This window comes from Ceratotherium simum, chromosome 10 (assembly GCF_057802395.1).
Source record: "Ceratotherium simum simum isolate JZ-2026a chromosome 10, ASM5780239v1, whole genome shotgun sequence".
Lineage (NCBI taxonomy): Eukaryota > Metazoa > Chordata > Mammalia > Perissodactyla > Rhinocerotidae > Ceratotherium > Ceratotherium simum.
Window position 1 is genome coordinate 60,721,151 of NC_141909.1, and position 26,830 is coordinate 60,747,980.

At 35.3% G+C, this 26,830-nt stretch overlaps 1 protein-coding gene across 8 annotated transcripts in view; it reads right to left on the reverse strand.

The window, feature by feature from the left end:
- Positions 1 to 26,830, reverse strand: part of CAB39L (calcium binding protein 39 like) — a 157,004-nt gene that overhangs the window by 120,198 nt on the left and 9,976 nt on the right. For 7 of the 8 annotated variants that reach the window (XM_014790000.2, XM_004433665.3, XM_014790003.2 and 4 more), the window contains exons 2-3: positions 24,419 to 24,571; positions 23,735 to 23,804 (exon numbers count right to left, since the gene is read on the reverse strand). The gene's annotated coding sequence lies outside the window, so the exon portion shown is untranslated. The remainder of the gene's footprint in view (positions 1 to 23,734; positions 23,805 to 24,418; positions 24,572 to 26,830) is intronic. The other variant, XM_087436084.1, reaches the window with a different exon arrangement.

Sequence of the window (26,830 nt, forward strand, 5' to 3'; positions counted from 1 at the left end):
ATGCAGAAAAATGAAAGTAGACCCTTAGCTTACACCATACACAAAAATTAACTCCAAATGGATTAAAGACTTGAATGTAAGACCTGAAACTATGAAACTTCTAGAAGAAAACATAGGCAGTACGCTCTTCGACATCAGTCTTAGCAACATCTTCTCAAACACCATGTCTGACCGGGCAAGAGAAACAATAGAAAACATAAACAAATGGGACTACATCAAACTAAAAAGCTTCTGCACAGCAAAGGAAACCATCAACAAAACGAAAAGACAACCTAACAATTGGGAGAAGATATTTGCAAACCATACTTCTGATAAGGGCTTAATCTCCAAAATATATAAAGAACTCATGCATCTTACCAACAAAAAAACTACCAACCCAATTAAAAAATGGGCAAAGGACCTGAACAGACATTTCTCCAAAGAAGATATACAGATGGCCAACAGACACATGAAAAGATGTTCAAAATCATTAACTAGCAGGGAAATGCAAATCAAAACTACAATGAGATATCACCTGACGCCCGTCAGAATGGCTATAATTAACAAGACAGGAAACAACATGTGTTGGAGAGGATGTGGAGAGAAGGGAACTCTCATACACTGCTGGTGGGAGTGCAAACTGGTGCAGCCACTATGGAAAACAGTATGGAGATTCCTCAAAAAATCAAGGATAGAACTACCATATGATCCAGCCATCCCACTGCTGGGTATTTATCCAAAGAACTTGAAAACACCAATTTGTAGAGGTACATGCACCCATGTGTTCATTGCAGCGTTATTCACAATAGCCAAGACTTGGAAGCAACCTAAGTGCCCATCAAGGGACGAATGGATAAAGAAGCTGTGGTATATATACACAATGGAATACTACTCAGCCATAAGAAATGATGAAATCCAGCCATTTATGACAACATGGATGGACATTGAGGGTATAATGCAAAGTGAAATAAGTCAGAGGGAGAAGGTCAAATAGCGTATGATTTCCTTCATTAAGCAGTAGATAACAACAACAATAAACAAACACATAGAGACAGAGATTGGATTGGTGGTTACCAGAGGGGAAGGGGGGAGGGAGGAGGGCGAAAGGGATAATTCGGCACATGTGTGTGGTGATGGGTTGTAATTAGTATTTGGGTGGTGAACATGATGTAATCTATGCAGAAATAGAAGTATAATGATGTACACCTGAAATTTATACAATGTTATAAACCAATGTTACTGCAATAAACAAAAAATTTAAAAAAAATAAAAGGGGAAGACAAAAAAAAAAAAATAGAGATGCCCTATGATCCAGCCATCCCACTATTGAGAATCTATCCAACGAACCTGAAATCAACAATCCAAAGAGGCTTATGCACCCCTATGTTCATTGCAGCATTATTCACCATAGCCAAGAAGTGGGAGCAACCTAAGTGTCCCTTGACTGACGACTGGATCAAGAAAATGTGGTATATATATACAATGATATACTACTTAGCCATAAAAAAAGACAAAATCGTCCCATTTGCAACAACATGGATGGGCCTGGAGGGTATTATGTTAAGTGAAGTAAGCCAGAAGGCAAAAGACAAACTCTGTATGATCTCACTCATATGTGGAATATAAGCCAAGACATGGACAGGGAAAACTGTATTGTGGTTACCAGGGGCAATGGGGGTGGGGGGTGGGCACAAGGGGTGAAGAGGGACATATATATGGTGATGGACAAACAAAAACGTACAACCCAAAATTTCACAATGTTAAAAACTATTAAAACATCAATAAAAAAAAAAAACTTTGTCAGAGATATATATTTTTTTAAATGTAGGAATCTAATAAAAACAGTAGCACAGTTTCACACATGTTAAATGGCTAAAAAGTACATAAATACTAAAATAAATATAACACTTTACCTTAAAAAAGACCTGACATTTGCTTGTCGAGGTGGGTGTTAGAAGAGTTGTAGCTTGTGAGTTATTTTGAAACAGTGGAAACAGGGTTATTGGAAATCAGCTGGAAAGTTGTAACACCACACATGCAGGGATGTGACTCATATAACATGTGGTACACTGAGATAGCTGGTAGGTGTTTGAGGTGTATGCATGTGTACATTTTGTGTATTCCTCTGTGGCTTGGTTTAGCTTGTGGTTTTCTGCATTCATATAGTGTTTCTCACGAATGAAACTACACAAAAGCAAACGAGAAATCTGCATTATGTTCAAATAGTTCCTTAATGTATCAATCATGTTAGTAAAAATTTGTGTTTTCAAAACAAGTATTATAGCAGAAATGACTATTATTTTGACCATCATAAAATATATGTATTTCTATATGTATATGTTAGAGAACGCTAAAAAGTATTGTGGACTTGTTGCAATTTTGCTAATTTGGGTAACTCAGATCTCTTTTTTTTTCAGTGGTATTTACCTCTCTCTTATTCCCACTGTCTTTTTTTCTTTACTTCTCATTCACACTTTTTGTTTCTCTGTTTTACTCTATTCCTAAAGACCATAGCATAAATATAAAATATCACAGCTATACCTCCAGATAGTCCAGGAATAACATTTGATTCATTCTTCAATAGCCTTATGACAATAAGGGAGCCCCAAAGCAAAAAACTGTTTACTGTCTCAGGAGCTTGTCATGCTACCCATGTACCATAGATATCTCTAGTTCTTCCTTCTCATAATTTCCATTTCAGATAAAATTAACATTGTGGCCTGGAAATTGCTTAAAGATATTCAAATTTCTTTCTCAAAAGCAGAACATAGAAGAAATGCTATAGGAGAAATGCTTTAGAGGTGTCCAAGTTGCATAGAAATGTTGGTTAACTGATAGAATGAAAAACACATTTCCAGTTGTCTATTAATTGCTAATCTTGGACAAATCTGGAAACCTTTAAAAGGTCTTGTAATTAACTTTAACAGGATAGCAAAGCTTAATTATTCTGGTTTCTCTCTTATGCTATTCTGCTTCCCATCTCCTTCTGTTATTTTTTTTTAGGAAGAAGGAAGCTGAATAACAAAAATTAGGCAACACCCCTACTCCCATTGGCTGTATTTCAAAAACACCAGAGCAGTCTCTTAAAGCCAAGAACATCATTCTTTTGCTCACTTTTCAGCATTCTCTGGCCTCCTGCTGGTACTGAGCTGTAGTGGCAGCTGCAATATTTAGCCCCAGCAATAGGATCTACTATGCCAGTCCAAGTAATGACTGTCTTGTTTCCCTAATGCCAAGATAGGATATATCTATAGCTATATCCAACTAGCAACAAATATAGATATATAGCCTCTGAAGGCTTTTATGTGATAAGCTATTCTGAATATTCTTTCAGATATCAAGTAGCTAGTTTCATAGGCCACAGAGTCTTTGAATTAGGCAGACCCAGCTTTGAATAAAACCTGATTATGCATAAGTAACATATCTTTAAATTGGAGATACTAATATACAGTTTCAGCACTGGTTGTGAGGATTAAGTGAAATAATATGCATACATGCTTGGCACTTAAGTGCTGAATGTTACACACTGCTCCACTCATAAAATAAAAAAAACCAACTCTAGCATATATTAAAAGCACATTAGTCCACTTGTGGTTGCCCTGTCACTACTCTGGAATGGGGAAGATTCACTGGAGTCACAAGTAGTGTGTAATCAACTTCATTTATTAAACACTTAGCGGATGCATACCAGGTGCTCCAGAGATACACATACGCTTACAGCATTAAACCATTAACTATGTGTTTAAGGACTTTTTAATTTGTCTTAAATACCAACCATACTAAAATAATTCCATTAAAAGAATACTGGATGCAGCATTTTTAAAAAGCATAGGATAGGAATACAGAAACCCTGGATTTTAGTCTAGCTTCATCATTTGCTTGCCTTGTGCCCAAGTCAATGAACATCTCTAAGTTTTGGTCTCTATGTATTTAAGGAGGGATACTTCATCTATCCCTCATAGGATTATGGAAATTTAATGTTACACACACATATGTAAATAACTAGACAAATTATTAAACTAGAAAACTAGTAAAATGGAATGGGTATAAAGAATAAATGTGTTCTTATTTTTCTATGACTTAACTCTCAAATCAAACTGGAAAAACTTCCAGAAGCCACTATCATTGGATCCACCACAATGGAGCTAAAAGAACAAGGTAAAAAAATATGTTTACATCATATCAGATTGCCCTAACCAAAAGGTAGAGTTGAGGTGGGGGCAAGGGAAATGGGACTATTAGGCACTTGATCTAGGTAAAAAAATTACAGGCAATCTCAAAGCTTCTAGAAGTGGCAGAGGGGTTCTACAATATTTGTGAATCTGAAATTAATGGTAAATTATCAAGGAGATGCTCTATAAAAATGCTTTATTTTACATTCGATTAAACTATATCTTCCATTCCAACAAATAATTTTTGGATAGCTTCTATGTGACACAAGGTGGTTTTCATATTGAACTTCAATTAATACTGTCAATACTTTCAGGGTTGCTACTAGCTTACATGGTGCTTTGGCAAGAGTCAGAAAAAGGGACAGGTGCAGTCAAGCAGATGCATAGATTAACCAGCAATGTTCATTTTTTTTTTTTTTTTGTGAGGAAGATCAGCCCTGAGCTAACATCCATGCCAATCCTCCTCTTTTTTTGCTGAGGAAGGCCGGCTCTGAGCTAACATCTATTGCCGATCCTCCTCCTTTTTTTTTTTCCCCAAAGCCCCAGTAGATAGTTGTATGTCATAGCTGTACATCCTTCTAGTTGCTGCACGTGGGACGCAGCCTCAGCATGGCCAGAGAAGCGGTGCCTCGGTGTGCGCCCGGGATCTGAACCCAGGCCGCCAGTAGCGGAGCGTGCACACTTAACTGCTAAGCCATGGAGCCGGCCCTCTCTAATATTTTCTTTAAAATATCTCAGACTCCCTTATCATCCTCATTGCTGTGATCATCCCAGTAAACTTTTATCGTTTATTATTAAAGACTTTCTGAAATAACCTGTTAAATGGTCTCCCTATTTCGGCCTGTCTTCCTTCCAATCTCTTCTGGACACAGCTCAAACAGATATTTTAGAAATATTATTTTCAGTATGTCCTTCTACTTCTAAAAGAACTACAATATGTTTGCCACCACCCATTTGAATTAGCCTGAATTTCTGACCCTGGCATTTAAGGCTCTCCATAATTTAAGCCTACTCTTTCTATTCAACCTTATCTTCAAGTAACTCCTCATATAATCTCATACCAACAATCTCATGGTGCTCTCCTGACTTTTACACTCCAACATAATCCCTTTATGTTTCGCTACAGCTTTTAAGTTTTGTAATTCAATATTCATTACTCAACCAAAGCACATTCAAACCTCACTTCCTCCATGAAGCCTTTCTAAAACAAAACTGCACTCTTCATTTGATAAATGCTTCAAAGTCTTCAGTATGTCAGATCTATACTAGGAGCTGGAGATTAACAGAGAATAAGACAAACATAGTCCTTTCCTTCATGGTACTCGAGGAGTAATTTACATCTGCTGCCTTTCCTTCCTTATTACTTTACTTGCTCCCTCCTTCCCTGAGGGAAAAGAATAAATAGCCTTTAGCAAGTATATTGTTAGAACAAGCATGCTTTCAGTAATGCATGCTATTTTAATACAAATCATTCCCTAGTTTAAACATTTCTACTCAAGTAATTCCCCCCTAAAATACCATATTATTACGAATATAATTAGAAATAAATGCACACACATATACAAACACATTCATATATACACACACATACTAAAATATATTAATGCAGATAAATTCTTAATTCTGATAATCAGGATTTTCTCATGTGACAATGCCTATACCCACTGCAGGCAGAACTGTACTTTGTTTTTCAATTAGGGAACCCCTCCTCACTAACACAATTATAATAGCCAGCTAACAGAGCCAGCCTGAGAATGAAAATTCCCTGTTTCATCATTTTTACAATCATTAGGGAGACATGAATGCTAGTAATAATATGTGAATGCAAACATATTAGTGTAATTATCTGTTACTGTCTGTCTGCCCTAAGACACCCTGTAAGCTCCCTGAGTGCTGAAACTGAGTATCTTATTTGCCACTGTATTCCCACCACTTCGCATTGTTAACTAATCAATGAACTCTACAACAATTTCCTTTTCGTCTCTCAAAATTTTCTGGCCCTTCAAATCAAAACTCCACTGACACACTGCACTTACATAGCAAATACCTTTACTAATTTTCTAGATAATGCAAGGCAATTATAAACTTAGTAATAAAGAATAAATGTTTCCTAAGAATATTAGGTCAAGGAAAATTTGGCTTTTAAAACTTTATTTCCTCCTTACTTTTTTATTTATTGAACTTACCACTGGACTGTAAGCAACTAGAATGAATTCTTTGCACTTCTCAAATTTATTCTTCTCTACTATTATTCAGTGTGCAATTCTTACAAGAAAAAAACCAAGAGCGTTCAGCAATGAAGATAAAGATTTTAAAAGCCAATTTTTAAGTATTAAAATACATGCTGGAAAAAACTCAAAAATATTTTATGAATGAAATGATACTAAATTAACTTCTAAGAATATTAGAAGATGTTATTCTCAGATTATAGTTTTTTTTCCAAATTATATGTAAAAACCACAAAAACTTAATGAAATCCACAAACGTAAGTGCAGAAATATGGTCGAGCTTGAGTGAGGACAAAAAGAAGAAACAGATGTGCTACTGGTGAAGGAATATGCTATAAAGTAGTGATTCTCAATCACTTGCATTATCAAGATCATCTGGAGGGCGGTGAAACAGATTACCGGTCCCGTCCTCAGAATTTCTGATTAAATAGATTTGGGCAGGTGAGAATTTGCATGTCTAACAAGTCCCCAGTGATGTTGACGCTGCTGGTCCAGGGACTATACTTTAAGAACCAATGCCATAGAAAGATGATTCTTAAGCAAATCACAAAATATAATAATAAAGGTCACCTGCTGGAAGTCTAACTTTAGTAAAGCAAGCAGAAGAACAACTGTACCTAATTCTGACTTAAGAATTAGTGAGAGAAATAGAAGTCAGAACTCTAAGTCATTGTAAAGTTAAAAGTTCATAAGAACCAGAAAATAAAAATAAGCAACTCCCTCCCCACAAAAAAACCCTTCTTGATCCATTTATTCAACATTTATTGAACGTGAACTATGTGCCAGACACCATGCCACATAACTGAGAACACAAACATGAAGGAGCCTTTCACCTCTAAAGGATGAAATAGAACAAAAAATAACTATATACGTAGAAAAGTGAAGAAATTCAACCAAAATAACAAACATAGAAAGTTTTGTGCAGCAAATTCCAAGTTATAACCTCATTGGCATTCTTATTCTTTAGAGACTAGAAAAAAAAGGAAGAGACTTGAATAATAATTAAAAAACATTAAATATACAATAGATATTGATGAGACCATACTGATAAATGACTGAATAATAAATAAGTGGGAAGGGAGACAAATCTCTGTGCAGAAGAATTCCCAATAATTAGCAGGTGGAACATAATTCCCCACTCCTTAAGTGTGAACTGTACATCTAGAATTCCTTCCAGACAGTACAGTGAAAAGGGGAGTGGTAGTACCCGGACAGTGGAGAAAACGGACAAACACTACCTCACCCAGGTGTGATCAAGGTCAGCATCAACAGTGATAAGTCACATTGACAGTATGTGATGAAAATGGCAATTCACCTCTGTGATCTTCCTCCTCAAAACCCATAACCCTCAGTCTATTCATGAGAAAAACAAGTAAATCCAAACTGACGGACATTCTACAAAATACTTGACCAGTACTCCTCAAAACTGTCAAGGTCATTAAAAACAAGGAAAGTCTGAGAATCTGTCACAGCACAAGAGGAGCCTAAGAAAACAGGAAGACTAAATGTGATGTGGTATCCTAGAACAGAAAAAGCACTTTAGGTAAAAACCAAGAAAATCTGAATAAAGTATGAACTTTAGTTAATAATAACCTATCAATATTGGTTCATTAATTGTAACATTAGTTAACATGTAACAGTTAATAAATTGGTTGCAGAATATATGGAAACCATCTGTACTATCTCTGCAATTTTTCTTAAATCTGAAACTGTTTTAAAAAATAAAGTCTATTTTAAAACTTTTAAAACTTGAGAATTAACAGGATACTAATTTATTTTAAAAGTCACAAAACTCCAATGGTAGAAATAAAGGAATAAATGAATATATTATTTAGTTAGATAAAGGAATAAATGAATATACAGCGATTTGCTCCTGACTGGAATCACTAAGTTTAATGTATATTTTACAAAAGGAGGATAAGAATACCAAATTACATATTTTAAGCTAACAGGAGTGGATTCATTTCACTAGAATTAGACCACTATAAAGCTACAGTTGTCAAAATCCACAATAATGTATTAAGCAGAAAACTCAACCAAAAAATTTTCAGTACTAAAACGAATTTAAAATTTAACAAACACAAAGCAATTTCAATTAAATAAATATTGAAACAATAGAATGTCAGTATAAAGAATTCACCTGAACCCACACATCTATGGACAGCTAATCTTTGACAAAGGAGCCAAGCACATACAATGGAGAAAAGACAGTCTCTTCAACAAATGGTGTTGGGAAAACTGGATAGCCACATGCAGAAAAATGAAAGTAGACCCTTACCTTACACCATAAACAAAAATTAACTCCAAATGGATTAAAGACTTGAATGTAAGACCTGAAACTATGAAACTTCTAGAACAAAACATAGGCAGTACGCTCTTCGACACTGGTCTTAGCAACATATTTTCAAGTACCATGTCTGACCGGGCAAGAGAAACAATAGAAAAAATAAACAAATGGGACTACATCAAACTAAAAAGCTTCTGCACAGCAAAGGAAACCATCAACAAAACGAAAAGACAACCTAACAATTGGGAGAAGATATTTGCAAACCATACATCTGATAAGGGCTTAATCTCCAAAATATATAAAGAACTCATGCATCTCAACAACACAAAAACTAACAACCCAATTAAAAAATGGGCAAAAGACCTGAACAGACATTTCTCCAAAGAAGATATACAGATAGCCAACAGACACATGAAAAGATGTTCAAAATCATTAACTATCAGGGAAATGCAAATCAAAACTACAATGAGATATCACCTGACGCCCGTCAGAATGGCTATATAACAAGACAGGAAACAACATGTGTTGGAGAGGATGTGGAGAGAAGGGAACTCTCATACACTGCTGGTGGGAGTGCAAACTGGTGAAGCCACTATGGAAAACAGTATGGAGATTCCTCAAAAAATCAAGGATAGAACTACCATATGATCCAGCTATTCCACTGCTGGGTATTTATCCAAAGAACTTGAAAACACCAATTTGTAAAGGTACATGCACCCCTGTGTTCATTGCAGCGTTATTCACAATAGCCAAGACTTGGAAGCAACCTAAGTGCCCATCAAGGGACGAATGGATAAAGAAGATGTGGTATATATACACAATGGAATACTACTCAGCCATAAGAAACGATGAAATCCAGCCATTTATCACAACATGGATGGACATTGAGGGTATTATGCAAAGTGAAATAAGTCAGAGGGAGAAGGTCAAATAGCGTGTGATTTCCTTCATTAAGCAGTAGATAACAACAACAATAAACAAACACATAGAGACAGAGATTGGACTGGTGGTTACCAGAGGGGAAGGGGGGAGGGAGGAGGGCGAAAGGGATAATTCGGCACATGTGTGTGGTGATGGGTTGTAATTAGTATTTGGGTGGTGAACATGATGTAATCTATGCAGAAATAGAAGTATAATGATGTACACCTGAAATTTATACGTTATAAACCAATGTTACTACAATAAACAAAAAATTAAAAAAAAGAATTCACGTGAACTGATACGTCACAACATACATGGAAATACATTTCAGGAGGTTCATAAATATAAACATAAGAAAAGTCCAAAAACAGCTAGAATAAAATAGAAGATTTTTATATTATCTTAGCTAGAAGAAAAATTTATGAGTCCTGAAGAAAAAGACAAATCAATTCAAATATATGAAAAGTAAAACTTTTTTATAATCAAATAAAACAAAAATTGTAGGAAGAAATATAATAGGTTAGGAAAATCATTACAAAGCCTGCTACTTAAAATATCAATATACAAAACTATATGTGTACGTAGAAAAATACATGTGCATATATACACATATAAAGAGATGTGTACAAAATACTTAAATTCAATTGTGCATTGTCAAAGGAAACAGTTTCCAAGTAGGAATACAATAAGTGAATGAAGACACAGAAAAATGCATAGCCATGTTAGCAAAACTATTTGGTAAACTATGAAAAAACAAGTACATTTACCACAGGTGATATCATAAATTAACTTCAACTTTCTGGAGAGTAATCTGGTGATAATTATAATAGTGACGAACGTGTTCCATCTCCTTTCACCCAAAAAATACAACTTAGGAAATATTCTTATAACCCTAAGAGGGAAAAGAAAGTAACCTACACAAAAGATTTTCAAAGCAATACTATTGATAATTAAGAAAAATCAGAAACAATTCAAAAGCCTAAGAATAAGGAAATAGTTAATAGCTTATGAGGCAATAAATTGGATATGATGTAACTATAAAAATCACAAACATGTGGATATCAATATACAGATATGTATTAAAATACTTTTGTATCAGTTATGATTTTTATTTTCAAGTAACAGACTACTCACCTAAGAGTGATTTAAATAATAAAGACATAACTCACACAAGAAGTGTGGCAGGCAGGCAGTTCCCAGGTGTTTCAGCAGCTCAGGGAATGTCATTAAGGGCTGTCTATTTCCACCCTTGCCCCTAGCCATCCTCAGGCTTGTAGCCTCATAGTAGTAAGATAGTATATTAGTTCCTTATTGCTACATAACAAATTACTCCAAATTTAGTGGTTTAAAACAACAAGCATGTATTATCTCAGTTTCTTAGGATCAGGAATTTGAGAGTGGCTTAGCTAGGTGGTTCTGGCTCATCGTCCCTTAAGAGGTTGCAGTTAAGATTCCAACCAGAGCTGTGGTCATCTGGTTTGACTGGAACTGGAGATCCTCTTCTAAGAAGGCTCATTCAAATGTCTGCTGTCTAAAGGCGTCAGTTTCACCCCTCTCTCCATAGGACTGCTTGCAACATGGCACCTAACTTCCCTCAGAGCAAGTGATCCAAGAGAGAAAAAGAGGGCCACCAAGATGTAAGCTGCAGCGTATCATGACATAGCTCGGAAACGATACACCATCACGTCTGCCACATTCTATTGGTCACACAGAGCAACTCTGGTACAATGTAGCAGGCGACTAGACAAGGCTATGAATACCAACAGGCAGGGATTACTGGGGAACATCTTTTTTTTTTGGTGAGGAAGACTGGCCCTAACATCTGCCAATCCTCCCTGCCAATCCTCCTCTTTTTCCTGAGGAAGACTGGCCCTGGACTAACATCCATGCCCATCCTCCTCCACTTTATATGGGACGCCACCACAGCATGGCTTGACAAGCGGTGCGTCCATTCATGCCTGGGATCCGAACCAGTGAACCCCGGGCCGCCGCAGCAGAGTGCACGCACTTAACTGCTTGCGCCACCAGGCCGGCCCCGTCACTGGGGAACATCTTAAAGCTGGGCTACCATAATTCACCCTCTGACTCTCAAAGATTGCAAAATCTTTCCCAATGCAAAATACACTCACCTCCTCCCAAGACTCCAAGAGTCTCATCATATTACAGCATCAGCTCCAAGTCCCGTATCTCATCATTTAAATCAGATCCAGGTGTGGATGAGGCCCCTTGGGTATAATTCCTTAGGTACACCTCCTGGATACAGTCTCTCCTGTTTTACAGACCAGCGAGCTAAAGCAGGAGTGGGTAAACTACAGCATTTAGACCATATCTGACCACACCCATCATTTACACACTGTCTATAGCTGCTTTCACATAACAAAGGCAGAGTCCAGTAGTTGCCACGGAGACTAAATGGCCGACAAAGCCAAAAATATTTACTATTTACCTTTTACAGAAAACATTTGCTGACCCCAAGCTAAAAAGACAAGTTATTTGACTCATCCAATTTTTGATCAGGTATAGGGAACCACTATAGACACTCCTGTTCAAAAAGGGGGAAAATGAGAAGTACATAGGAATCACTGAAATACAGCCAGGCAAATGTTAGAACTTCCCTGATTAGGACTCAGTCCCACTTCCATCTGGAAATGACTCTCTATAGCTCTGGACTCTACCTTCTAGGTTCAAGCCTCTGAGTCATTCTTCATTTTTCATGCAAGGTAGCACAGCTGAGTAGTTTTTTCACCTTGCTTCCTGCTGTAGAGGTTTGAGGTTCCAAAGGCTTCATTTCATACTCTCTGTCTTCTTTAGTCCCAGGGGCAGTGATCCTTAAAATATAATTCTCTTAAAGCTTTGTGAGACTCCTAGGAATCTTATTGGGGTTCTTTCCATTAAACAAAAGCCACAAGAACAAATCTCTTCAGATTAAGTCCTTCTCTACCTTGAGCTTCTGCTGATATGGCTGAAGGATAAAGATTATATCTGTAAACTTCTTTAGAAGCCCTGTTGTTCAACTGAATGAATCTGTCAGTAACACCATTCAAGTCTTTAGAGGGCCCTTTATCTGACTGAAAAGTACTCTGAGGCAGCACCTTAGATCTTTCTTAAGTATTAATAAAGGATTTTACAGCCACACCCTCAGCTTCATCCTTAGACCAAGTTTTCCTGACAATGCCTTGGTTTTTATCTTTGTTAGGAAGAAGCCATTTCTTAATTTTAGCATCACTGGCTGTCTGGAGAGGCTGACAATGGTCAAAACCATCAAGTCCCAGCTCCTTTTTGTTTATTAGACCTTTCTTTAGCATACTTGCTCTTCCCACATTTACTATAAGCAGTGTGGGAGATCAAAATTGGCCACTCTGAATTATGTCTCTTTACCTTGATTATTTTCTCTGATGAACATCTGACCCCCCCTAAACTGCCTAAAGAATTTAACATAGAAGATCTGTTCCAGGAAGGAGTTACTATCATATGATGGCTATAATATAATGTAAAATAGATGTTACAATAGGAAAGGCACCAACAAGCCCATCTTAACAAAAATTCTGTCTCTCCCAGGCCACATTCTCTAGGTGGCCCTGCAAAGAGTTGCCAGACAAACATTTACATTTATAAGAGAAATCTCCATTTGTAAAGATATCTCCCTCTCTGTATTGGGAAGAGGGGGGGATGGCCTTATCTGTGCAGTACGGTATGAGAGGACTTAAAACTACATACCCTTGATTACTGTAATTTGTCTCCCTCCCCACCCCCAACATTCTCCTTTGTCTTTAGCTGAAGATAGTATTTAAGACAAGAACCTCTGCTATTGTGTTGAGAAACTCAGTTTCCCTGGTTTCTCCCATGTACACGTTATTAAACTTGGTATTATTTTCTCCTGCTAACCTGTCCTTTAATTATTTGGCCAGCCATAAAAACCTTAAGGGAAAGGGTAGAGGGGGATTCTCCCTCTTCCCCAACAGCAGCAAGAATAAACCAAGTAGTATCTTCAATTTTCTAGTTGGAAATCTCCTTTGCTAGATCATCCAGTTCATTACGGACATTTTGTAGTTTCTACATTATTACAGGTGACAATGTTGCTAAAATTTTTACTACTCCATTAGAAGGATCCCCTTTCCTCCAGTTTCCAATAACATTCTCCTCACTTTCCTTTAAGCCTTCACTGGCAACCTCTTCAAAGCTCATAATGAGTCCACTTTAGACTTTCACTAATATTATCCTCAAAGATCATCCACCTTTCACCCACTGACAAGTTCCAAAGCCAACCCACATTAAAAAATATTTGTTATGACATCATACAAGTTCTGGTACCAACATGTATTAGTTACCTATTGCATAACAATTATCTAAAACTTATAAGCTTAAAATAATCATTTATTATATCACATAATTTCTGAAAATCAGGAATCTAGGAGTAGTTAGCTAGGTGGTTCTTGCTCACATATCAGCCTAAGGTAGGGCTGCAATCACCCAAAGGTTTGACTGAGGCTGGAAGAACAGCTTCCAAGAAGTCATATGGCTACTGGCTAGAGGCTTCAGTCCCTTGCTATATGGGCCTCTCCATAGGTATGCTCACAATGTGGCTAACTTCTGCCATAGCAAGTAATTAGAGAGAGAGAGTGTAATAAAGATGGAAACTGCGATGTATTTTATAACCTAATCTTAAAAGTAATATCCTGCCGTTTCCTATTGGTCACACAGATCAATCCTGGTACTTTGTGGAAGAAGACTAGGCATGAATACTAGGACATAGTGGGAGCCATCTTGGAGGCTGGCTACCACAGATAGATTGGCAATTACAGGCATCACGTTCCCATTTAAAGGCACCCAAATAAGGACCGAAGAAAACAGAGGAAGAGAGGGTGACTTTCTTCACATACTCATCTTTTATTAGAGAAAAAACATTTGTTCAGGAAATCCTCCAACAAATTTCTACATATCATTGGCCTGAACACAATAAAATGGCTACTCTTAAGTGTAAAAGAGTCTAGAAAAATAAGTATCTGGCATTTTTAGCCTCAACCATGTGAAGAAAGCAGGAAAGTAGGAGGTTTGGCATGACTTTTGCGTAGACAATAAGTAGTCTGCCACAAAAGTTAAATAAAAAGCATAGTAAAGGGGCCAGCCCTGTGGCCTGGTGGTTAAGTTTGGCACACTCTGCTTCCTTGGCCCGGGTTTGGTTCCTGGGCACGGAACTACACCACTCATCAGCAGCCACGCTGTGGCGGCAACCCACATACAAAATAGAGAAAGACTGGCAACAGACATTAGCTCAGGGTGAATCTTCCTCAAGTGAAAAAAATAAAAGAGGAAGACTGGCAACAGATGTTAGCTCAGGACAAATATTCCTCAGCCAAAAAAAAAAAAAGCCTAGTAAAGATATAGAAATTAGTGATTACAAGTAACAGTTTTTGAATATATATTCCTAAATTCCAAAAATTAAATGCAAAGATGTTTGCAAAGTTATTTTTAAATTGATACAAATTTAAACTAAAAATCCTAAATTAATATTCATCATTATCATCTATATAGCATTTTATAATATCAAAGACTGTGCATATATATGTTCTTTACAAAGGCCTTGAAAGGAACATAATGCAAATATTATTATTATAGCAGCCTCACATAAGAAAATTGAAACTGAGAGGCTAAAAAGCTTGACTCAGACGACAACTTGTAAGTAGAATCACCAGGATTCAAATCCTATGGCATTTCTACTAATATCAGCTATTTCGTTTTGTATTGCACTGTATTTGAAATAACATTTGGTTAATTATAATCTCACAAAATTACTGTAATTTTTATCTTTTATACTTAAAAATGTCTCCTCACTGGAAGAGATTATTTTGTGAAGATACATGTGCCACAAAAGATATTTTCTGAATAGGTAGATTTATGAATAGTTTTAATTCATTTTTGGTCAACTCCCACAATCAAGAAATATCAAGAAATTTGCCATAAATATTGCTTTAAAAGTTATTTTTAATAACTATTTCTCTGACTAGAAAAAGGAATCTTTGCCTCCCACAAATCAAAGTAAATTCTTTATTTAGACTTTTTATTTTTGTTGTTATTCATTAAATTCCATGTTCATATCTGCTTCTGAACATTGCCCAGTGTGCACTCATAAAATAATACCCTCACAATTTTTCATATTTTGGATACATTTTCCTCTATTTCTTAAAATGTCTTTTCTTTCTTAGTTAATTAGTGAATTAGATGCAAATGATATTTCTGTAAGACAGCAAAATCTTTGATTCAATTAAGGGGAGAGTCTTGGATATTCCATTGGAAAAAATCACTTTTCACAAATTTTTCCTCCCAAATTATTCCTGTTTCTATTGATACACATAGGGATAAAAATAGTACCTTAAAATGCTCATTGTAACTTTTTAGATATAAGCAGGTGATAATACTAAATAAGCCATAAATTATTAATAGATAATACATATAAAGAGTTCAAAAATAAACTCAAATAACAAAAATACTTTAAACAATACTTATTGATATTCATGTTACGAAATATACACAGTGTCATAAATATAACCAATTTACACAACCTAGAGAAGATTTTGCAACTTCTTTCTTAAATTGCAAAATATATAGACTATGTGAATATTTAGATATACTAGCACATATAACGTGTATAATTTAACATTCAATTCTCTTCTTCTTCCCTTCTGCTTCCTCTGTTGCCCCCTCCTCTAACTTCCTAAAATACAAAGGGCCTCCATTTATCTGGAGTAGCCAGGGCTACTTACTTGCACCTTCCCACTGTTTTAGCCCAGGACTGAAGTTGCCTGGGCTTCCCACCCTTCTCCAAGTCTTTTGTTTTTTCATGCCCCTTGAGACACACTTGACAACAAATTCAGTTCTTGAGTTCTTACCCAACATCCAAAAGTAACTAACATTTCCCAAGTGTTTTCTACGTCCCAGATACCATGGTAAGTACTTTCAACTAAGTTATTAATCCCCCTTAATGCTACAAGACACAATTCTACTACCCAAAGACAGCCCCTGTTAAAATAAAATGCATCTCCCCATTACTCTATTCTGCCTCTCACTATCAAGTTCCCATCTTAACGGATGCACACTATTTCACTGGAGAAATGTACCATATTTAATTTAATAAAGTGCTATTACAGGTGGTCTAAATTTCCTGTTTCTCTATCATAAATAATGCCATACATATTCTTTAAATAAGTTTTTGTGCATATTTCTGATGATTTTCTTCATATAGATTACATGCATGAATTTGGTCTTAAAGACCATTCTTCTGCCCAGCTATTCACTCTCTTCCTCCCATGTCTTAGATGTAAGGCATTCTTGGCCCATTCTCACTGTGCCACACACCATTACCCTCTTCGTTCTGGGCGTGAGTTCCCAGCTCAGCTTTCAGGTCTTCTCTTCATCTAAACTGCAGTGTCTTGCTAACATTTCTTTGGCCAACAATCCATAAAGTCTTGCTTCAGGGTCTCTCCTACCTTAAGCCTTTTGACCTTCAGAATACCTACAAAGGCAGCATGGTATAAATTTAGCATAGGATTAATTACTCTAAGTTAATTAATAGGTTTATTGAAATTACAGTATCACAAGAAAGTCAACTTCAAGTAAAGAATGTGTTGTGTAGCTCCAGTTCTAAATTACTTAGCAGAAGGTAAAAATGATACAGAGAAAAGATTATGAAAAAGCTGTTATAGATGTCTAAACTCATAACACATTCTGATTTTTTATTTCAAAAGCATAATTCAGAAGTTTGTAATATATTTTTATTGCAAAATAGAGTGCCGGTATGTTAAGGGAAGAATAAAGTATTAATTCTTGGACATTTAGAGTCATCATTTAATTCTTTTATTAAATGTTCATTATTCTTAAAGAGACACGTTTCTTTTTATACTCCATTAAAGAGTTCTGTTTTTTTCCTTCTAATGTTCTAAGTCCCTTCTTAGCTATAACTTTAAAAAGCTTTTTTATATCTGATAAAGGGTTAATATCCAAAATATATAAAGAACTTATACAACTTAACAGCAAAAAACAACCAATCCAATTAAAAAATGGGCAGAGGATCTGAATAGACATTTTTCCAAAGAAGACATACAGATGGCCAACAGGTACAGGAAAAGATGCTCAACATCAATAATTATCATGGAAATGAAAATCTAAACCACAATGAAATATCAGCTCACAGCTGTCAGAATAGCTTTCACTAAGAAGACAAGAGATAATAACTGTTGACAAAGATGTGGAGAAAAGGGAACCCTTGTGCACTGTTGGTGGGAATGTAAATTGGTACAGCCACTATGGAAAACAGTATGGAGATTTCTCAAAAAATTCTAAATAGAAATACCATACAATCTAGCCATCCTACTACTGGGTATTTACCCAAAGAACATGAAATCAACACTACAAAGAGATTTATATACCCCTATGTTCATTGCAGCATTATTCACAATAGCCAAGAAGTGGAAACAACCCAAGTGCCCATCAACTGCTGAATGGATCAAGATATGAGATACACACACACACACACATACACACACACACAATGGAATACTACTCAGCCATAAAAAAGACAAAAATTGCCCCATTTGAAACAACATGGATGGACCTTGAGAGTATTATGTTAAGCAAAATAAGCCAGACAGAGAAAGACAAATACTGCATAATTTCAGTCTTATGTGGAAGATAAACAAACATATGGATAAGGAGAATAGATTAGTGGTTACCTGAGAAAGGGGTGGAGGAGTGGGCAAAAGGGGTAAAAGGGCACATATGTATAGTGACGGATAAAAACTAGACTATTGGTGGTGAACAGGATGCAGTCTATACAGAAAGTGATATATAGTAATGTACACCTGAAACCACACAATGTTATAAACCAATATGACCTCAATAAAACAATTTAAAAAAATTAAAAACAGAACTACTATATGATCCAGCAATTCCACTTCTGGGAATTTATCCAAAGAAAACAAAAACACTAATTCGAAAAGATATATGCACCCTCATATCCACTGCGGCATTGTTCACAATAGCCAAGATATGGAAACAACCTAAGTGTCCATAGATGGATAAATGGATAAAGAAGATGTGGCAGGTATATGTATGTGTACACACACACACACACACAAACACACACACACACACACGGAATACTATTCAGCCATAAAAAAGAATGAAATCTTGCCATTTGCAACAACATGGATGGAACTTGAGGGCATTGTATGAAGTGAAATAAAATAAGTCAGAGAGAGAAAGACCAATACCATATGACTTCACTTATATGTGGAATTTGAAAAACAAAAAAAACACCAAGCTCACAGATATAGAGAACAGATTGGTGGTTGCCAGAGGCAAACAGTGGCAGGTGGGCAAAATGGGTAAAGGGGTCAAAAGTTACAAATGTCCAGTTATAAAATAAATCAGTCATGAGAATGTAATGTACAGCATGGTATCTATAGTTAATAATACTGTATTGTATATTTTAAAGTTGCTAAGAGAATAAATCTTAAAAGTCATCACAAGAAAAAAAGATTTTTTTGTAACTATGTATGGTGATAGATGTTAACTAGACTTACTGTGGTGATCATTTCACAATATATACAAATAACAAATCATGTTGTACACCTGAAACTAATATAATGTTATATGTCAATTACATCTTAATCTTAAAAAAAAAAAAGCCGTTTTAGAATTTGAGCTCCTACAGATAGCTTATCAAACCTCCCTTTGAAAAATGCTGTATTATAACTATCAAAACAATTTGTGTGATTAAACCATCCGTACATATAACTTTCATTCTGTCCCAACAGCCCTTTAACTATAGCTCACATATACAGTCAACTCTCTAGACCCAAGTTATCTACTTGGAAAACGACAGACTCACGTCTGATTCAACCCCATTTTCCCATAAGGAGAACTAAGTTATAATATGCATTATACTAACATTTTTTCGTGATATGAAAACATCAAAAACATTTACAAAACAGTATTTAGTTCTAATAACGAAGATACAATAATTCAAAAACTCACCCTGAAGGGAGGATTTTTAGCTCTCTAACTAGACATGCACTTAACCAGGTAAATGATCTCATGTGGCTTGATGATAACTCAAATAAGCAAGCTCTTTGAGTAAAATATAATTTGTTCAGCAAATTTACAAAATGTAGCACCTACCTCAACCAAATCAATGACATTCCTATATACTAGTGATAGAAAGCTAGAATAGGCAAAGTTAAAATGATTTCATTAAGTACCTAAATATGAGAATTAATTTAATTCAGAACTTCAATTCTAAGAAAATTATATACCCCACAATTCTAAGTAAGAATTCATTCACTCATCTAATTCTTTCAAGTTATATTTTTTCCACTAAAAATTCATTTTTAAAAGTTTAGGGACAATAACACACACAAAATCTCAACCTGTTAACACAAAAGCTATTTTTATTTCAAAGTATTTCCTAACACCTTTTTATCATATACATTTCACATAACTGTAGTAATAGTATAAAATTTTACCTATTTGTTTCACTAACTATATAAAACATTAACCATGTTTTTATATAGACATTTTAGAAAAAATTATTTTTGACAACACAATATTAATCTATAGTAATTTACCTAACCCATAACTGCTGGTGGTTAGGTCATTTCCCATTTGTTACTCTTATGGTCAATCCTGTCAAAAATTTCCCATGCATTTTTTTTCCCTCCTTATTTGGGTTATGTTATTACGATAAAGTCCCACAAATAGGTCTATTGGGTCAAAATATACATTTTGAGGACCTTGGTATACATTAGTGATTTCTAAAAGTATTATATTAATTAAAAATGCTACCAGCATGAGTACACCATGAGGTTCACAAGAACCTCACCATCTCCAATTACCTTTCTGAACTCTTGCTTATTTAGAAAGATACAAGATGTTCTCTCATAGTTTTAACTTGCATTCGTTTGATTACTTGTGAGATTGAACATTCCCCTTTGTTTGTTTTTGAATTTCTTCTTATAAGAACTTTAAGTTTACATCAGTATTTCATTTATCCACCAGGATTTCTCATAAAATTTAGTAAATTCTTTATCTCTTACAAATATCACTCTGTTACTTGGCTCAAATATTTCTCCTAATCTGTTGTCTTTTTTCATTTTGGTTTTACTAACATTTGTTAGTACAAAAAAGTTACAAAATTTATTAAAATCTATAAAATACTCTTCAGTGTTTTTTTACTCCAAGGCTGAGAAAGCTACCAGTTGCCACAAAGTTGATAAATATGCTACTGGCTGTAATGCTTATTTTCCTTTTAATTAGCCTAGAGTTTATTTTGATCTATGATATTTAATTTAAATTTAGTTACAGAATTAGAAATTTATACTTAACTAGAGATGACCTTTCTCATACTGCTAACTGACGTGAAATGAGACAGGTTTCTTTATGGTGTAGATAGTCGGCGGCAGGTGGGAATAAGATAAATCCAATAATGCGGAACTACTATAAATAATATGAATACTGTTAATTTAACTGTACAATTAACTATAGAAAACCAGTAGACATGTATAACATTACCTAAAAGACAAAATAGCTCCTAGGCCTGCATAACTTGGCTGTAACCCAATTGAAAGTGTTAACATATCTATTTTAAAAGATGAATGGGTCCTTCAGAAGAGACACTGGTCAGCCACTGGAGCATTCAGTGGGGAGAAAATGTTAAATTTGGTAAGGCCCATTCAAGCATGCTCTAGAACTGTCTGGTTCCAGGGTCCGGTATATAGATGGAGGCTAGTATAGAGATGGCTCCTGAGGCTATCTTTGCTTAATGTTATTAAATATTTGAATCCCAATTAATAATCCCTGTTGTCAATATTTAGATTATCATATCTGCTCCCTTCATGTTTTCATAGAATCCCTTGCTGCATCCCCTGCATTTGATATGCACTGTCACTATATGTTAGTTATATTTTCTAGAATTTTCAATAAGTGGAATCAAACAGTATGTATTCTTTTTTGTCTGGTTTCTGTCATGTAGCATAACTGTTCTGAAATTCATCCACTTTGTTACAAGTAGTGCTGAGTAGTATTCGATTGGATAGACATACCAATTTGGTATTCATTTTCCTGTTGATGACCACTTAAAAAAAAAGTCTAGCAGTTTCTTAAAAAAGTCAAACACCCACTTACCATATGATGCAGCTATTCCACTCCTAGGTATTTATTTGAGAGAAAAGAAAGCATATGTCCATATAGATTTGTACATGAAAATTCATAGTATCTTTATCTGTATTAGCTAAAAACTGGAAACAACCCATTTCCACCCATATGCGAAGGGATAAATGAATTGTGGTACGTATATCCCTAAAATGACATATTATTCAGCAACAAAAAGGAATAAACTATTGATACATGCAACAACATGGATGAATCTCTAAAATGACTAAGCTGAGTAAAAGACAAGAAAAAATAAGTACTTATTTCTTGCCTACTACTGTTTTTTTCCCCTCACTTCATTATTTTCCTTTTCTGGTTTAAAAAAGAAACACTCTATTTGTCTTCTTTTGGTGGTTGGATTTGAAATATGCCTTTACCTTCAGTTCACACAGTACATGGACCATAGGATACTGAAATGCCAATCAACCCGTACTGGCTTACATGCCATTGCAGGCCAGTACAGTATTACAGCTTGACCTTATCTGTCAGCCACAAATTAGACATTAGTATTATTATTACTGTTTCCTTCCAACAATGTTGGCTTAGATTTATTCATGTTTTCTTTATTATGTCTTCTTTCATTTCATACCTTCCTTTTAGGACCATTTTCCTTCTTCTTGAAGCATAACCATTTAGAACAGTATTTACTGAAGTGGGGGTTGTGACCTACCGGTCTCTCTGAGCTTGGCATTCTATAGCATGACAACAGTGAGATGTGTATTTCTTTTTATTTACCCTGCTTGGGATTCCCTGGGCTCCTTAATCTAAGGATTTCTGTCTCTCATCAATTCTGGCAAATTTTTAATGGCAACTACGAACATTGCCTCATTCCTATTTCATGTTTTCTTTCTGGAACTCTGATTAAATCATATATCTTTTTTCTCTGTGTATGGCCTTTTATGTGGTTTCCTTCTACTTTTAACTGTGACTTATATGCTGGTTTAACACATCATTTAATTTTTAAGTTCTATTATTATATTTTTCATTTCTGATATTCTAATTGGTTCTTATTTTAATGTGCCTGGTTACTTTTATAGTCTATTACTCTTTATTTTTTAGAATCCCTCTTTTATTTATTAACTATATTAAACATTTATTTTATGTATTAGATATTTCTAACAGCTGAAATCTCTGTAGATCTGTTTTAACTGTTTATGGTTTCTGCTGATTTTTCCTCATAGTGTTTTGATTATTTTCCCCTTATGTTTTATGATTTTTTTAATGTTATAAAAAATGTTTTTCTTATTTGTTAGAATTTTAACTATGATTATTTGATAACTGGGTTGATAATTTCCTCCATGGAGGATTTCTGATTGTTCCTGCCAGGTACCAAAGAGTGTTACAGACCCAAGTCCATTTTAAACTAAAACACTCCATTTCTGGAGTTTTAGGGACCACGAAAATAGTGTAAATTAAGGCCTCAAATCCAAGTGAATGTGAGCTAGTAACCAGGAATTATTAGAGGAGATTTTAACCGTCCAGAGCCGTACGCCTCTCCAAGATGGTCTCTGATCAGGCCCCCTACACTTTGCAGAACCAAGGAATTTTCCCCAGTCCCCATTCCTCTCCGTGCACAAGTTTTTATGCCAAGAGAACTCCATGGATGCCGCCAAAGTATTCAGTGACTTCAGCCTTGCTTACCTTACACAATGTACTTGTTTTGTTTCTAGCCCCAGAAAGTTTCCCTTATTTTCTTATAGGTTCATCCATTCATTTTAAAGTATTTTTAAAATATTGAATCTAGTATTTTATATATTTGGTGGATTGCTTGTCTATCATGCTGCCAGAAATGGAAGTCTATTTAATACTTCTGCAATTGCTTTGTAAAATTTAAATCAGGATATTCTATTTATTCCTGATAAATTTTATTTTAGTGTGTTACTATAGTCTACAAGTCTGTCAAGAGCACTTACAACGTTGATGGAGTTATTATATTAGCTTACCTCAGAAGTTGTGTATCATCTGCAAATTCAACTTTCTCAGCCTTCACCAAGTCACTGATCAACACAGCTTCTGACAAAAAGAAAACCTTAAAAATTAATTTTGAAAACCTTTATAGCAAAATCAGCATATTTTCTTGTTATCAGATATATAAAATTATCAATTAAATTTCCATCAAAATCATGTACAGATAAATCAAATTAAAATAGGAAAAAATCCCCCTATCCCAATTAGTTTAAGTGGCAGACCTTTTAAAAAGTGAAATTGAATCGAATGAAAATATTTTATCATCAGGAGAAACCAGCAGAAGTGTGATGAGGTAGCCTGGGTGAGGGGAACTCGAGCACCTCCGAAATCTCAATCAGCCCTCATCTTCCACAGGAGGAAACACAACTTATTTAAACTAGTATCTCAAAGGCCACTGTTTACAAAAAGGCTGTGGAAAGCTTAGAAGAGCTTTGAAGTATCACAAAGGGAAGCTTTAAAGGGTTTTTTGCTTTTAACAGCATCCTGAAAATCCATGCCTACTAGATTTTTCTCTTTTCTGCTTTGCCATACTTTTAGTTTGCACCTTTTACTAATTTCAGTCATCAATAGCAACTTTGGTAAAATTTCAACCTCCAACATCAATATAAGGATGTGTGTGTGTGTTCACATTTTCCCAGCAGAAATAAGAGAAAACTTACACTTCTCTCCTTCAGTACATCGCTCTTGCCTGAGGAACGTATAAACCACTGACTTCGGGTCTGCATCTTTATTTATTTTCTGAGCAGCAACTACAGGTTTAAATAGAACATGTAGCTCCTGATGTTCTTCCTTCTGAATATTTGATGTATATCCTGCAACAAAGTAGTAGAAAAAGCACAGGCTTTGGAACCACATAGATCTCGGTTTAAATCACCACCTTTCTGAAACTCTCAGGAAAATTATATCACAAGTCTCAATGGATGGCTTCAAGAGTCAAACGATATAGCATGCATACATACATATAGAGAGAGAGTGCCTAGCACAGTGCCTGCCATATAACTTCTTCTCTATTATGTCAGCTGTCCTTCTGTGTAATTTTGTACTTCATTTCCACTTTGCTCCATCTGTCAAAGGGCTTTCCAGACTCAATTTTCTTAAGTCATAGCCTTGATAAACTTCTGTGGTTTTGTTCAACAATTATCAACATTTTGTAACACTTATTTTACCCAACAATATATATAAAACACTTTTAAAATAGCAATACAACAACAATACTACTGAATATACTCCACTAAGAAGGTAAGGTCGAAAATTTATGTTCTAAAGTCACTAGAAATTGTTCCTTTTCTTGTGCGGTTATGTCACCAAAATGCTATCTAGTTATGTAAATTCGTTTCAGTTTCTTTTTAGTTTTTCCTCTTCTTTCTTTTTATTTGATTTTTGAATATGTAAACATATATGATTCCAAGATCAAAATTACATAAACAAGTTATATTTAGAGAAATCCCTCTTCCATTGTTGGCACCTTTCCCATTCCCTACTTCTACATAGAGATTACTCTATACACTGTTACGTGCCTTTGTTTTGTTCTACTTCACAATATATTCTCCAGATCATTCCATATTGGCACATGGAGACTTTCTACATTCTCTTTATGGGAAATGTAGTCCCCATGTACTCTCTTCTGGGAAAAAGAGTGACTTGGAAGGGACACCATCTACCTGGAGATTGTTCCATTGTTGCATGTACTTGAATCAGTTCCCTACTAATGGGCATTCTGGTTGTTTCCAATCTTTCGCTAATACAACTAATGCTGTTGTGACTAACTTTATACAAACGCCAGTTTATATTTTATGCCAGTGTGTCTTTAGAACAGATTCCTAGAAGTCAGATGCCTGGGTCAAATGATGAATGCATTTGTAATTTTGCTGGATATTGCCAAACTCCCTCCCGGGCTTTGTGCTTTTGTATCCCTACCAGCAATGCATCAAAGTGCATGTTTCCCCACAGTCTACAGAGTATATTGTACAATTTTGGATTTTGGTGAAAAAGGCTTTAGTGTAGCTGTAATTTTTAGTATAGCTTTCATTTGTATTTCTCTTTGTATGATTGAAGTTGAACATCTTTTATGTTTGTCACCTGCATTTCTTTTTCTGTGAACTCTGTTTCCTATCTTTGGACCACTTTTCTACTGAGTTAATGGTCATTTGCCTTTATTTTTAGGTTATTTCCATTAAGGAGAGTAGCTCTTTGTGATATAAGTTCAAATATTTCTTCCCACTTTGTCACCTGTCTTTTGACTTTGCTCATGGCATTTTTCACCATGTAAAGTTTTTTTTAATATAGTGGAATTTATCATGGTTTTTAATTTTTTCTGGGATGGAATCATAGTTATAAAATCCTTGGCTTATAACTTCACAGAATTTAAATCTGTTCTGTGGCTCTTTCGCTTTGTATGTTGCTGTTGAGAAGCTTGTTGCTAACCACTTCTTTCTGCCTGGCAGCCCAGAGAAATTTTTCATTATTTTGAAAGTCCAATAGTTTTACTAGGACAAGACTCAGAGTTGACCATTCTGGATCAATTTTCCCAGTACACAACAAGCCTTTTCAATATGTAGATTTAAGTCTTCTGCTACTTCCAGAATGTTTTCACGGACTGAAGTTTAAAATATTGTATTTTCTTCTTAGGAATTCTAATTTTATATATTGTCTATATCAATCACTTTCTCTCTCTTTTTACCTCCCTTCAGTTAATTTTCATTCTTTTGGCTGCCTTCATGTCTTTCCTCAACGCCCCTTATATTCAGTTAACTCTACTCTCTTTTAGGCACCTTGGACTTTAGCTTCATTTTAAAAGATGAGCTTTCTTTTCTTTCATTTTATTTCTTGAGTTCAGTAAATTCACTTTTCATATCTTCCTCTTTTTGTCCATTTTTTTGGGGGTTCTGAATTCATATTTGAGATTTTTATCTCTGCAAATGCTCGTTTAAGGATATTTAATTCAGGTAGGAGTATTGTGCTATAGTTTCCTTTAGCTCTGTAGTTGAACGTTTTGGGGAAGACTTCATCACTTGAAATATTTCAACTCTCATTTTACGTTTTCTACTTCCAGTAACTTTATACGGATGCTG